A 13,741-nucleotide genomic window follows, 5' to 3' on the forward strand; every position below is an offset into this window, starting at 1 on the left:
AAGGCTTTCCCTTCCCTCCCCTCTGTTCTGAGAGAAGAGGCCTCCAGCTGCCCATGTGGCTTCTTCACAATCTGGATGCAATTTTAACTCTTTTTAATGCCTGGATAAGATTCTCCATCTCGTGAGCTCCCCTGAATGAGAAGAAATAAAGCATGGAGTCTACGGAAGTCAGCGGAATGAAGATAAAGTTTCTGCTGGGAAGAGATTGAAAAGATGCAACTGATAAGTAGCTGAAAACCTTTTGTTGTGGGCCTATAAGGGGACTGTGACTACACCAAAATTCCTTTAAACTATGCAATATTCTTGAGGAGGTTTTGGTGCTTGAGGAGAAGACTTTTTGCCTTGGGGAAATGGAGCTCTCTGTTTTGGGAGTGGAATATTGACAGAGACATTTGACAGAGAAGGAGATGAACAAAATTTTGTTTTTCAGCAGCCTACCTTTAAAAGTAGTACCCCATGTGTGCATCATAACCCATAGGACAGCTCTGGAAGGACTGTGTAAATGAGAGGAGAGTCATGATCTGCAATGTTTTCCCGGGCAGATGTGGATTGTGAAGGTGAAGACACCACCTAAGCCATAACAAAAAAAGGGACTTTTCTCCCTTAAGTAAACTGAAATGATTATTTGGGTGGATAACTGACTGAAGTGTTTTCTGTATGTTGTTGTTAAGAAATGTGGAATGAAGGGAGGGGGAGGAGGAAATAATCTAGAAAACTTATTCTGAATTCTTTTTGTGTTATTAATAAATTTCTTCTTGTACCCTTTTACGTTTTGAGCCTCCTTTCTCTCTACTCCTAAGTCCTATCTCTAAAAGAAATTAAATGTATGAAAACTGGCAAACCCAAGTCTACACCGTGACACACATGGATCTATTCTTAAGGCTAGTTTGTCACCTTTATACCTGCTTTATTCTTTCTATTTCTTAAACTTTCTTAACTAAACATTTTTTCTACTTAACACATCTCTGCTTTAAGCTTTACATCTATATTCTTACTTCTAGCACCTAAGCTTGGAATCTTTTCCCAGGGCCTCTGTTCAAATCCTGTGTTCTTTTCCAGGTTTTGATTCTAGGCCCAGTGTTCTGAGAACTTCTTGCATTCTGAACTCCAACAGGTGGGGTTTGTGTTTTTTGTTAATAATGGTTTTTACATGATGGAAAACTGCAGTTAGTACAAGTGTATGTGACTGAGTAGAACCCTCCAAAAAGGATGCATCTGTCCAGACCCCTTCCTGTGTGGAGTGTTTGAGCTTATCAGCAGTTCCAGGGGATGTTGCAGAAGAAGCCTGCCTGCGGTGTGAGCAGCTGGATTATCTCCTTTTAATGGTTGCCGAGCTTGGGGAGCAAGTTGAAAGACTAAGGAGTAATAGGGGAAGTGAAAGGGAAACAGATTGGTGGAGTTCTGCCCTTCCATCCTTGAGGGAGGCCCACCAGGAGTCAGAGGACTCCCGTGCCCCCCACTGTCAGGGAACAGGACACCTGGAGGGTGAAGGGGAGTGGAAATGGGTCCCTACTCAGGGAGATCATAATAAAAATTCCTCCTGGCCCCCATCACCTAGCCAGGTGCCACTCCAGAATAGGTATAAAGCCCTGAATTTAGAGAGCCTGCCAGACGGTGTAGAAGAAAATTATCTGCCCAGTGGGCCCAATTACAGTGCACCTGTTAGACAGGTCACCACCTCTGACCCCAAAAAGAAGAGAAGGGTAGTGGTAGTGGGTGACTTCCTTCTGAGGGGAACAGAGGGCCCCATATGTCAACCAGACCCATCCCACAGGGAGCTGTGCTGCCTCCCTGGGGCCCAGGTGTGGGATATCACTGAGAGGCTTCCTGGGCTGATTATTAACTCAGCCCATAAAAGGATGGAGTTGCACTCTCAGGATTCCATGCATATCTGCATCACCAACACGTGGTCATGGAATTGGGCACAATATACACTCATAGGATGATTATGTTCCAACTTGATTGGTTAATATTCCTGATGGCCTGGAATATCCCAAGAATGAAATTCAATTCTCCAAAGCCCATCCTCCATGAGATCTGTTCCATGTACTAAATGCACGACCAGTACGATTTATTCTTGGGCTTGCACAAGATTTGGCTGTTGGAAACAAGATTTCTTGGGTGGGATTCCTGGTGGGCTCAGTTACTCTATCTCTACATGCTGATGGTCTTCTCACCTATGTGTCACAAAAGAAGGGGGACTATCTTGCACTAGGTTATAGTCTCCCATTTTAATTTGCATAGTGCAAAAATCCTGATAGGAATCACATGGAAATGAATACACACACTGCTCGTTAGAAAGGTCAAAGATGTGCATGGTCACTGTAGGAATCTCCTCTACAAGAGGTTTGTGAGTTTCAAATTTACAAGCCATAGGGATGTAACTCTCAGGTGGGACAACAAAGGCAGGCATGGAGTCAGGTTTTCCTCAATCTTCAACTGCTCGTTATTAATCCTTAAAACGGCATAAAGTGATTTTACCTTTTCAACCCCTTTTAGCCCACTAGTTCCTGAATATTTTTGGGTGTTCCCTCCACCAGGATCTTGCATGCCAAGGAGATCTTGATGGTAGTTACAGTCATCTACTGTGGCTTGCATTCCAATTAGAAGTGTCAGGAAGATGATGACCATGTGAAACACATCTTGGTTTATCCTGCTCTTTCTGAGGTCTTGTTTTGGACTCCACTTGCCTTTTGCAGAAGTCTTTTGATTCTGGAATAAGGTATCCAAGAGGTTAAAGCTTTAAGCTTTAAAGGCTGTATAAGTGGTTAAAAGTACTAAATAGAGTTCTTTCCATTTTGGCAAAAGACACTTTCCCTCAGGGATTTTACGTATATCTGGTCTCCAGGCTGGATTTGTGGAGAGGAGCACCCTCTTGCTCACGTGCTGGAAATCTGTTGATTACCTTGCTGCAGCTGTTGTGTTAGTTGGACAACACAGTCCTGGAGATACCCAAACCCAACTTGTACAGTATCTTCCCTTCATAGTTATGCTTATCTGGTATTCTATGCAGTATTTTAAAGGCATTCAGCTTCTCTTCTGTTCTTGGCCATACTCAAGTCAGTAATAAAGCCAAAGGTAGGGCCAGGGGCCAAGGTGTGTTGGCCTCTTGTCCAGTTTGGACTGCCTGTTGTTGTATTGGATAAATCATCTTTTCCACCTGGCCGCTGGCCTGGGGTCAATACAGAATTATCAGGGGTGAGGGTGGTCCCCGACAATACTTTTTAGGGTTTGCAGATATCAGGGCAAAAGTGGCAAAAATAAAAGAAGAGCGGTACAACGACCACGATTTAGCAACCTAAAACACTTTAATAATAACGAAAGTAAATGTGGAACAAGGCCCAAAAATCCGAATACAGTGACCAAGGGGATATGGTCTCTTTAGGAGCCAGTGGTCAAAGACAGAGATACAGGGAGGTTCAGGGTGTAAATATGGGGCAAGAGAGGGGGTGGAGTTGAGGTTAGGGTCCAATGGGTATAGGGGAAAGTGGTGCAGAGGTGGAGTAAGGGAAGGTAGGGTCCAATGGGGTAGGCTGGGTGGAACACTGCACCAACTGAGGGCCAATGGGGATACAAGAAAGGAAAACATTCTAGGAACTGGGAGTGGTGATAAATAGCTGGGAAATGGGGTTAGGAATATGCATGAGGCATTTACATAGGCAGTCTAATAACTCTTTGGAACCTTTTTTGGGGATCACCACAACTTAAACAAATGCCTCCCAAGGTTTAGGGTTGGGATATAATTCTTCTTTGATGATGGTTGCTTGGCCTGTAATACTGGTCAGGCTGACTTCCACACAGCATGTGTAGTGCCGGTTGATTTGGAGATTGTTGCAAAATTCCAGTGCAATTTTTGCGAAGAAATGCGGTACTCAATGGGAGGAGATTTCTAAAAGCACTCTGAGCCGGGGCATTATGTTGTTTAACAAAATGTTGACGACTTCTTTGGCTTTATTTATTTGAGTTGGGAATGCCTCAGGTCATGCTGAGAAGCTATCAGTTAGTACTGAAAGGTATTTATACCCCCCTTTTCTTGGCAATTCAGAAAAGTCATTTTGCCACTGTAGTCCAGGATATTGCCCCTTGTCTATTGTGCCAAGCTCAACACTAGTCCTAGTTTGTGGATTGGTTCTGAGACGTTGTTTCACACCCTTGGGTTACCTGCTTTACACTAGAGTACAGCTTGCATCTTACTATTATCCTTATCATATAATTATGTAAGCCATCCCCTTCCCAGCGCATAGGATTATGTCATCTTTAATTAATTTTCATAATGCTCTTTCAGGCATAGCTATCTCTCCCTGAGGTGCTGGAAAAACATTATGATTTTCTTCTGCTCACAAATTCTTTGCTAATTCGTGATCTTTCTGAGTATACAATAGATATCATTGTCATATTGTTCCTCACCTTCTGGAATTACTGCCTGAGTCTCAGCATGGCTTTGTTCAACTACTCTTTTTGCAGCCTGATCAGCCAACCTGTTACCTCTTTTGGGGTCTGTTTCTCCTTACTGATGTTCTTCAGTTTGCATAATTGCAACCTCTTGAGGTAGTAGTACTGCCTCCAGCAATTTTAAGATTTCCTCAGAATGCTTTGTCTGCTTTCCTTGAGCTCTCAATAGTCCTCTTTCTTTCCAAACTCATTCATGGGCATGTATTACTCTGAAGGCATACTTGGAATCTGTTCATCACTTGATGCTTTTCCCTCAGGCTGCTCAGAGGGCACAGGTTAAAGTGATTATCTCTGCCTTCTGAACTGACTCCTAGAGGTAGGGCTTCTATCACCTATTGCTCAGTGCTAATCGTATATCCTGAATTTGGTTGATCTTACAAAGCCACTCCCATCTGTGTACTGAGATTCTGCTCCTGGTATTGAGGTTTCTTTAAGATCTGGGTGGCTGGAATAAAGTGGACTTAATGGTTTTGATACAGCCATGTTACAAATGTTCCTCATCTCTCTGATGAGTAGCCAGGAATGGCTGTTGGATTAACTAGAGAGGAGTTTAGTTTTGTAATTCCATGTTGTTGCACCAAAACTGCAAGATATTTAAGGAATCCTGAGAGTGAAAGCCAATGACCACCCTTTTGCTCCAGAATTGCTGCCACTGAATGTGAGATAAACACAGTTATTTGCTGACCTAGAGTGAATTTTCAGGCTTCTTGGACATTTGAAACAAGAGCAGCGACTGCTCGCAGACAGTCAGGCCATCCCCAACTGAGCTCACCCACTTGTTTTGAAAAGTGTGCTGCTGCTATCTTGTATGGCCAATTGTTTGAGCCAGTGCTCCCAATGCCATCCCTGGCCTCTCAAGATAGAAAAGCTAAAATGGTTTCGAGGCATCTGGCAGGCCCAGAGCAGGTGCTCTTTTCAATTCCTCCTTCAGATTTGAAAGGCTTTCTTACCTTTGGACGTCCATTCCAGGTCTCTGGGATTGTTTTAGAACAGCTGGTACAGTGGCTTAACCAGCAGCCCACAGTTCACACCTCAGTTAATACAGCCTCCAGTCATTCCCAGAGAGGTTCTCAATTCTTTGGCATTAGTAGGGAGTGGGGTCCAGTGTATGGTTCCTTTGCATTCCTGTCTTAGTCCCTGCTGCCCTTGGGATATTTTGTATGCTGAGTGAATTCTTGTTTGATTATATCAGCAAGATTTCTGGATACCTTCTATCCACTTTGTCCCAAGTAATTTCATAGGTTTACTGTCCATTCCAAACAGTCTTATTTTTTTCTTTCAGTGACTATATGTAGATCGTCTATGTATTGTAACACAATTCGTTTTGTGGACATGTGGGATACTTACTGGACAAAGCCAGGGGAAAAGCAGCTTGAATTTTCTCAGGCTGCTCAAAGGAAAACATAAGAGAAAGACAAAAAATTAACAACAAAGCTGGCACCTCCTGTTGTGCATGGAAGAGTATGTAGAAAACGTAATGTTTTAGTAAAAGCATGTTTACAACGGGTGTTACTTTCCTTGCACCAATGAAATCAAGTCTATCCTCAGTTGACACGATCTAGTCTATAAAAGTGTGCTTGCTTCTTTAATAAAGGCTTTTGCTTCTGCTTCTTTTCTGCCTCAGAAGAAAGCCATGTTGCTCTATTTTTTCACCGCATCCTAGCTCGACAGCAACAAGGACTGGCTTACCCAATTTTCAAGGTCCTTAGCAAACTCTTTTCCAAATATGGCTGGACTATTCTTGAGCCCTTGTGCTCATACAGTCCACATAAATTGAGTTCTTCTTCCAGGCAAATTGTCTATGATAGGCTTAACACCTTTTATGTTTTCCACCTTAAGTGAATATTGTTCAATTCTTATTGGTCGTGTTCCAGGTTTAAGTTTAATGATTTTAGGTTGTTCTGCTTTGGCCTTACCAGGGGCCCCATCCACCCAAAATCTGGGACTAAGGACTTCTGGTGCCAATTCTGTTTTGGACAAATCTGTAATGAGAGCCAGACCTAGAACATTATGAATTCTTTGTCATTGACTTTGATCTGAACTCCACCAGGGCTATACGTCATTTCAGCCTGAAATTTCCTCAACAAATCCCTTCCTATGAGGGTTTTTGGGGCTATAGGCATATATAGGAACTGATGTATTCCTGCATTATTTCCCAGTTTATAAGACAGTGGTTTTAAAAAGGATACCTTCTTTTCTTGATTTGTGGCTCCAATAACATTCACAACTTTACCAGGATCAGTTTTTCCCAACTTTACATTTAATACAGAATGTGTTGTATTCCCCAAACTTTCATCTTCCTCATCTTTTCCCCCAGTCCTCTTTTCAGGAGAGGATTTTCTGGGGGGATGTCCTCCAGTCGGCCCTTGCTTTGATTCAGCTCTGCAACCACCTTGGGTTTGAGTTGTGGGCAGTCTCTCCTCCAATGCTCTTCTTTCTTACAACAGGCACACTGAGTGGTGCAGAGTTTAGGGACAGGTCTCTTCCCACCCTGGTCATTTCTTTGTCCTGAGGTGGAGCCTTTGGGTGGCTCCCCTCTAAGGGCTGCAATAGGAGCGTTACTCATTCCTTCCTTCAGTTGCTTATGCTCTACCTGATTACAATTTTTATGAACTCACTATGCTTCTTCTTCCCTTTTTCTATATTTGGTTTTCCCTTATTAATTTTTAATTTCTGCCTAATGTCATTAGAGGATTGGCCCAAGAAAAAGGAAATAAGCTGGTTTTTGCCATAATCATCTAATGGGTCTAGAGCAGTGTATTTACACATGGCTTCCCATAATTAGTTCCAAAATTCAGTTGGTGTTTCAAGAGGCCCTTGTTTCATTTCCTATAGCACACTCCAAATTACAGCCTTAGGGATACCATTTTCCAAAACTAACCCATTCCCAATACCTCAGCAGGAGTTGATAGTGACCAGAATTATTACTGTCCCAGGGAGGTTTTGGGAGAGGCCATGTTTCTTCTGTATTTTCTCCTGCCCACAGCCTGGCTCTTCCATAATTCCGTGCAGTTTTTAATACCAGCTCTTCCCCTGGGTCTCTTAAAGCATCTGGCTTTACATCTGGCATCTATATCCTCCCAGTCTGGGTCCAGGCCTTTAACAAATGCCCTGAATCTTTTGCCTACTCCTGATGGATCATGCCAGTATTGACTAGCCACAGATTTCCAGGTTTCTAAATCAGCTAATGAGATTTTTATAAGACTCAGAGGTGCTGTTGCCTCCTGTCCTGGTTTGGAGGACAGGTATCTGCCATAAAAGGCAGAAGCTTCTCTTTGAAATGGAGAATGTAAACCCCCTCCCTCCAAATTATTATAATTTTGAAATTATGTGGCTCTCAGGCAAAGATTTAGGAATTAGGAATAACAGTTATTTACTAGGAAAATTAAAACAGAAATACAGTATTACAAAGAACAATCCAAAAAACACTGACAGAGTCAGAATACAGCCTGACACCCGTCAGTCAGGGTGTTGGCAGCAGTCCCATTAAATAGGATAATGGTCATTGTCCCACCCAGCTTTAACAGATGGTGATAGAACACACATTTCTGGTCACATCCTGCATTGCAACCCAAGACACCTCCCATAACCATACTTGAATGACCATCTCCCAAAAAGATGGTGATCTTCCTCCCAGCCCTTGCAAACGAGTCCAAGGGGGGACACTGAATGGTGACAATACCACGGCTTCCTTTCTGCCTTTGGTTCTGTACTGCGAGTTCTTCCTCTTTCAAGTTCTGGAGAGGAAGGGAGGCTCAAAGGCAATTTTCTCAGCAGTATTTACCAGGGATTTCAAATGCCTTTCCTGTCCTCCCTCTTCCCATCACTCAAAAGGAGCAACAAAATTCCTCCATTCCTTCCTCATTCTCTTTTTATTTTAAATACCTTTATCCTATTGAACAGGCAGAACAACACCTAAGTCCTCCCCTTCCTTCTATTTTGCAATCTTTTTCCAAAGCAAACACAAAAGAAACCCTTGGGGCCAAATTAAAACCACATTTCTGCTGCAATTCAGGCTGGTCCTTTGGATTAAAAATACATATTCAGGTATACAGCCTTACCTCATTTTCCTTCTTTTCCCAAAAAGAGCAGTAACTGCAACAAGGTATTATAACTCAGGGTTCAGTTTATTGGCTTCTTCTCCCTGTCTTCTAATTTATAAAGGGTTCACTATTTATCACAATATTTAATGAGGATTTTCTTAGTCTCTGTGCCCCCTGGTGCCCTTCTTATCTTTTTCCATTGTTTCAAAATGCATCCCACAGAAATTTGGTGGGAATTTGGGAGGGGAACCGGTGGATCCTCAATTCCTGAAAACTGCAATGCTGTCATTCTATGGGAATTTGGTGGGAATCTGGGAGGGTGTATGGTGGATTCTATATTCCAGAATATCATTATTCCATGGGAAATCAGGACGGGAACAGGAGAATTGTCAATACCGGACACCTGGAATGCTCTTACTCCATGAGAATTTGGGTGAAGAGCTGAAGGATTCCAAGTATCTGATGCCCAGAATTCTGTTATTCCCTGGGAATTTGGGAGGGGAACTGGAGAAATTTAATTCCCAATGCCCGATATGCTGTAATTTCCTGGCAGTTTCAGAGGGCATATGGACCGTTTGAAATTCCTAACATCTGGAATCCCATTATTCCATGGGAAATTGTGAGAGGAGCTGGAGGATTCTAAATTCCTGATACCCAAATGCCATTATTCCATAAGAATTTGGGTGCGGACCTGGAGGATTCCAAATTCCTGATACCAGGAATGCTGTAATTTCATAGCATCAGTGAGAATCTGGGAGGGAAGCAGGAGGACACTAAATTCTCACTGCCCGGAAGGCCATTATTCCAGGGGAAGTTTTGAGGAGAACTGGAGGGTTCAAAATGCCCAAAACTGGGAATGCTGTAATTCCACGGGAATTTGTGTGGGGAATGGGAGTATTCTAAATTCCTGACACCTGTAATGTAGTTATTACTTGAGATAATGGTGGGAATTAGGAAGGGTGTCAGAAGGATACTAAATCCCCCACACCTGAAATGTCATTATTCCATGGGAAATTGGGAGAGGAACTAAGTATTCTCAATTCCTGGCACCCGGAATACTGTTATTCCATATGGATTTAGCTGCAGAGGTGGAGGATTCAGAATTCCTGACAGCCAGAATTCTGTTATCCCCAAAGAATTTGAGAGGGGAACTGGAGAGTTCTAAATTCCCAGTGCCTGGGATGCTGTTATTCCATTGCAATTTGGGAGGGGAAATGGAGGATTCCAAATTTGCAATGCTCAGAATGCTGTAATTCCGTGGTTTTGGTGGGAATTTGGGAGGGGGGCCGGAGGATTCTCAATTCCTCACACCTGGAATATTGCTGTTACTTGGGAATTCTGTGGGAGTTTGGGAAGCCTTATGGGGGAATTCTAAATTCCCAACACCCAGGGTCCCATTATTCCATGGGATATTGGGAGAGGAACTGGAGGATTCCAAATTCCCGATGCCCAGAATTCTGTTATTCCCTGGGAATTTGGAAGTAAACCTGGAGAATTCTAAATTGCTATTGCTTGGAATGTCACAATTCCATGGGAATTTGTGAGGGGAACTGGAGGATTTCAAATTCCCCATGGCCAGACTACAGTTATTCCATGGGAATTTGGGTGGGTACGTGGACGATTCGAAATTCCTGACGCCTGGAATCGCTGTTTTCCATGGGAATTTGGGAGGGGAACTGAAAGATTCCAAATTCCCAATTCCTGGAATTCTATAATTTCATGGTTCTGGTGGGAGTTTGGTAGGGGAGGTGGAGAACTGTCAATTCCTGCCACCTGGCATGCAGTTATTCCTTGGGAATTTTGTAGGATTTTGGCACAGGTTATAGAGGATTCTAAACTCCTGACACCCGGAATGCCATTATTCTATAGGAGCATTGGAAGTGGCACTGGAGCATTCAAGATTCCCACACACGGAATACCATTATTCCATAAGAATTTAGGGGGAGGGGGAGGAACTGGCACATTGAAATTACTGACACCTGGAATTCTGTAACTCCATGGTATTGGACTGTGGAGCTGGAGTGTTCCAAATTCTCCATACCTGGAATGCCATTTTTCCAGTTGAAATTTCGGTGGGGAATGGGAGGATTCCAAATTCCAGATGCTGAAACTGCTGTAATTCAATGGTTAGGGTGGGAATATGGAAGGGAAGCCAGAGGAATCAAAATTCTTGCTGCTCGGATTACTGTTATTCCATGGGAATTTGTGTGGGGAACTGGAGGCTTCAAAATTCCCAAAACCGGGAATGCCGTAATTCCACGGGAATCTGGCAGTGGAACTGGAGGATTCTCAATTCCTAACACCTGGAATGCTGCTATTCTTTGGGATTCTGGTGGGAATTTGGAGGGCGTACAGAGCATTCTAATTTCCCAACACCCAGAATGCTGTTCTCCCCTGGCGCTGGAGGATTCCAAATCCCAGATGCCTAGAAATCTGATATTCCTTTTAAATTGGAGTGGGGAACTGGAGAATTCTAAATTCCTAATGCCCAGGATGCTGGAATTCCATGGGAATGTGGGAAGGGAATAGGAAGATTCCAAATACCCTATGCCTGGAAGGCCATCATTCCATGGAAAGTTTTGTGAGGATCTGGAGGATTCTAAATTCCTGACGCCAGGAACACTATAATTCTGTAAATTCAGTGGGAATCTGGAAGGGAAGCAGGAGGATTAAAAATTTCTCACTGCCTGGATTGCTGTTCTTCAACGCGAATTTGTGAGGGTATCTGGATGGTTCAAAATTCCCAAAACCAGGAACGCCGTAATTCTATAAGAATTTCAGAGTGGAACTGGAAGATTCTGAATTCCTGACAGCTGGAAGGCTATTATTCCATGGGAGTATGGTGGGAATTTGAGATGGTGTATAGGAGATTCTAAATTCCCGACACCCGGAATGCTGTTATTGCATGGGGATTTAGAAAGGCAACTGGAGGATTCTCGATTCCCGACACCTGGAATGCTGTTCTTCCAAGGGGATTTGGGTGCGGTGCTGGAGGCTTCCAAATTCCTAATGCCCGGGATGCTGGAATTCCATGGGAATTTGGGAGGGGAGCAGGAGGATTCCAAATGCCCCATGCCTGGAAGGCGGTCTTTCCATGGGAAATTTTGTGAGGATCTGGAGGATTCTAAATTCCTGAGGCCAAGAATGCTGTAATTCTGTAGTTTCAGTGGGAATCTGGGAAGGAAGCAGGAGGATTCAAAATTCTCACTGCACAGAAGGCCGTTACTCCATGGGAATTTGTGAGAGGAACTGCATGGTTCAAAATTTCCAAAACCGGGAATGCTGTAATTCCATGGGGATTTGGGAGTGGAACTGGAGGATTCTCAATTCGTGACACCTGGAATGCTGTTATTCTTTGGGGTTCTGGTGGGAATTTGGGAAGGGAACTGGATCATTCTGAATTCCCGATACTCAGAATGCTGTTATTCCATGGGAGTGTGGTGTGAATTTGAGATGGCGTGTGGGGGAATTCTAAATTCCCGACACCTGAAATGTCATTATTGCATGGGAACTTGGAAGGACAACTGAAGGATTCTCAATTTGTGACACCTGTCACAAAGGCTGTAATTCCATGGGGATTTGGGTGCAGTGCTGGAGGATTCCAAATTCCTAATTCCCAGAATGCTGTAATTCCATGGTTTTGGTTGGAATTTGGGGGTCAGGTGGAAGAATCTCAATTTCTTAAACCTAGAACGCGTTACTCCTTGGCACAGCTTATGGGAACTTCTAAATTTCCAACACCCAGGGTACCATGATTCCATGGGAATATGGGAGGGGAACTGGAAAATTCTGAATTCCCAGCACAAAGAATACCATTATTCTGTGGAAATGTAGTGGGGAACTGGGGGATTCAAAATTCCTGACATCTGGAATGCTGGTTTTCCATGGCAATTTGGTGGGAATTTGGTAAAGCCTACGGGGGATTCTAAATTCGTGACACCTGAATGGCATTGAAAATAGGGAGGATGACTGAAATCTTCTAAATTCCTTACATCTGGAATGCTGTTATTCCATCGGAATTTGTTTGCAGAGGTGGAAAACTACAAATTCCTAATACCAAGAATGCCACTAGTCCAGTTGCAGTTTAGGTGGGGAACTGGAAAAATCCAAATTCCTGAAGCCCGAAATTCTGTTATTCCCGGGGAATTTGGGAAGGAGAGCTGGCAAATTCCAAATTCCCAATGCCTTGGATGCTGTAATTCCATGGGAATCTGGGAGGGGAACTAGATGATTCTAATTTTTTCCATGCCTTTGAAGCTGTTATTCCATGGGTATTTGGGAGGGCATATGGATTATAGGAAATTTCTGACACCTGGAATGCCATTATTCCAAGGGAATTTGGGAGGGGAAATGGAGGATTCCAAATTCCCAATGCCCAGAATGCTGTAATTCCATGGTTTTGCTGTGAATTTGAGATGGGAGCTGGGGGATTCTCAGTTCCTGACACGTGGAATGTTTCTATTTCTTGGGAAATTGGTGGGATTTTGGGAGGCTTTATGGGGGATTCTCAATTCCCCACACCCAGAATGCCATTATTCCATGGGAGTATGGGAGGGGAACTGGAGGATTCTAAATTCTTGAAACATGGAATGCTGTTATTCCATGGGAATATCGTTGGAATTTGAGAAGGTGAATGAGAGATTCCAAAGTCCTGACCCCTGTAAGGCTGAGGATTCTTGAGGATTCTGTATTCATCCCATAGGGAATGCTATTATTCAATGGGAGTATGTTAGGAGAAGTAGAGGATTCCAAATTCCTGACACCTGGAATACCATTACTCCATGGGAAATTGGGAGGGCAACTGGAGGATTCTCAATTCCTGACACCCAGAATCCCACAGAATAACAGCATTCCAGGTGTCAGGAATTTCTAATCCTCCAGTTCCTATCTGAAAATCCCATGGAATAATGATATTCTGGATGTTGGGAATCTTGAATCCTCCAGTTCCCGTCATGGAATATACTCTCATGGAATCAAGGCATTCGAGGTGTAAGGAATTTAGAATACCCCATAAGGTGTCCCAAAACCCTACAAAATTCACATCATTATTGCAGATGTCCAGAATTGAGGTTTCTCTAGCTCCACTCCCAGATTCCCAGCAAAACCATGGAATTACAGCATTCTCGGCAATGGGAATTTGGAATCCTCCAGTTCCCCTCCCAATTTTCCATGGCCTTGTGGGAACGGAATAGCAAGAAGACAAACCAGGTAACTGGACTGGCCAATGTACCATGCGATACCTTCTC

Source organism: Oenanthe melanoleuca, chromosome 7 (assembly GCF_029582105.1).
Source record: "Oenanthe melanoleuca isolate GR-GAL-2019-014 chromosome 7, OMel1.0, whole genome shotgun sequence".
Classification (NCBI taxonomy): Eukaryota; Metazoa; Chordata; class Aves; order Passeriformes; family Muscicapidae; genus Oenanthe; species Oenanthe melanoleuca.